Source organism: Mus caroli, unplaced genomic scaffold (genome assembly GCF_900094665.2).
Source record: "Mus caroli unplaced genomic scaffold, CAROLI_EIJ_v1.1 scaffold_20472_1, whole genome shotgun sequence".
In the NCBI taxonomy this organism is placed as follows: Eukaryota; Metazoa; Chordata; class Mammalia; order Rodentia; family Muridae; genus Mus; species Mus caroli.
This window is the reverse complement of record NW_018389065.1, coordinates 1-2206: the sequence shown is the minus strand read 5'-3', so window position 1 is coordinate 2206 and position 2206 is coordinate 1. Positions and strand designations below refer to the sequence as shown.

The 2206-nt window shown below is 40.0% G+C and overlaps 1 non-coding gene across 1 annotated transcript; it reads left to right on the top strand.

The window, feature by feature from the left end:
• The first annotated feature begins 1339 nt into the window (after nt 1-1339).
• On the top strand, nt 1340-1470 carry LOC115030277. The gene has a single exon (XR_003835865.1). It is a non-coding gene; the product is annotated as a small nucleolar RNA SNORA68 (small nucleolar RNA).
• The last annotated feature ends 736 nt before the right edge of the window (nt 1471-2206 follow it).

The window sequence follows — 2206 nt, the reverse complement described above, 5'->3', positions numbered from 1 at the left end:
CTGGCTATCACAAACAGGGCTGCTATGAACAATATGGGAACATGTGCCCCTGTGGCCTGGTGGGGCATATTTGGATATATTCCCAAGAATAGTATTGCTGCATCTTCAGGTAGATCAATTTCCAATTTTGTGAGGAACCTCCAGATTGATTTCCAGAGTGGTTGTACCAGTTGGCAATCCCACCAAAAACAGAATGTTCCTCTTTTTCCACATCCTCTTCAACATGTGTTGTGACCTGAGGTTTTGATCTTAGGCCTTCTAATTGGTGTTGTGTGGAATTTCAGGGTCGTTTTGATTTGCATTTCTCTGATCACTAAGGACTTTGAACATTTCTTTACATCCTTCTCAGCCATTTGAGATTTCTCTGTTGTGAATTCTTGATTTAGTTCTATACCCCATTTTTTTGATTGGGTTGTTTGGTTTTTTTTGGTGATTAGCTTCTTGAGTTCTTTATATATTTTGGATATTAGCTCTCTATTGGATGTGGGGTTAGTGAAGATTTTTCCCCCCAATTTTTAGGATGCTTATTTGTGTAATTGAATATGTCCTTTACCTTCCAGAATCTTTTCTGTTTCATGAGGTCCAATTTATCAGTTATTAATTTTAGAATATGAGACATAAGAGTTCTGTTTAGGAAATTTCCCCCTGTGCCAATGAGTTCAAAGCTCTTCCCCAGTTTCTCTTCTATTAGATTCAGTGTATCTGGTTTTATGTTCTTGATTCACTTGGACTCAAGCTTTGTACAAGTTGACAAATATTGATCTATTTTTATTTTTCAACATACATACAGCCAGTTAAAGCAGCACCATTAATTATAGGTGTTTTCTTTCTCATGTAGTTTAATGATTACAACAGAAACAATTATCAATTCCATAAGCTTAATAGTCTGAATGTTCTTATGAAGGTTAACTGATATGATGGGTCCTTCATAACTGCAGTCCTGATCGTCTGTCCTTCAGCAAATATCCATTTAAAATCAAGGTTTTTCAGTCTGTAGACCTGATGAATGAGCTTTCCTTTTTTTATCCAGATTTTTGAGATGTCCTCATGCAGGTGGGGATCAGTTTTATGTGTCATTTGCATTTCTTGTCTTTCTTCATCTGTTTGTTCCATGAGTTGTGCCATTTATGGTCAAGTTTTTCTTATTTTCCTATTATCTTATTGAGATTGCAACTCTATCAGATTTGTTGGAAAGCATAGCCTTTGATCACCTGTACAAATATAGTAAATAGTATATTCTCAACATAACACATTGCCTTATTTCAGTTCTGATGTTAATCTGTAAAATATACAGTTTGATCTAATTCACCAGGTTTTTGTTTGTTTTTAAAATTGGTGTCTGGCACCCATCCCAAGAACTGGTGCTGCCTGTAGTTGCTGTCTAAACAGTGGTGCACACAGCAAAGGGGTTTCGTTGCTTTTGGGGGGCTGTGCAGTGCCCCCCAGAGTGAATCAGTAGGTTCTACAGTCCTGGAAAAAATAAAATTGGTGTCATTAAACTAATTTTATTTCCCAATTCCTTTTATCAAAGTACAATTAGATATTAATTAATCAATGCATAAAGTAGACAGTTAGGCATTCACATTCCATGCCCCTCTACATAGAGACTGGCTTCTTACTAATTGTCAATGGCTGTCTATCTTGATCTTCAATTTTACTAGGTACCTACCATAGGTTGATAATTAAGTATTTTCTGTTATTTTACTTTCTCTATGTCTTTTCTCTTAAGCATTTGTGGTATCACAGCTAATATTTTCTCTTATATAGCTATTTTTAAACCTTTTCTGAAAAGAAAACTATAAAGATTAAAAATGCATGTAGGGCCCAGCCGGAGGACAGTGGTCTGCCCTGCAGGGAGCGCCATCTTGGCTCCGGGACTCTGCCGAACTTAGTCTGCACAGGTGAGAGTGAGGACCACAGAGGCAGACAGCTTTTGGGACAGGCGGGAGCCACAGAGCTGCTAAGGCAGCACCCTTTTGGGGCCACAGACATCCAGCACCCTCCCAGCCGGAGGACAGTGGTCCGTCCTGCAGGGAGCGCCATCATTGCTCAAGGACTCCGCCGAACTTAGTCTGCACAGGTGAGAGTGAGGACCACAGAGGCAGACGAACTTAGTCTGCACAGGTGAGAGTGAGGACCACAGAGGCAGACAGCTTCTGGGACAGGCAGGAGCCACAGAGCCACTGAGGCAGCACCCTTTTGGGGC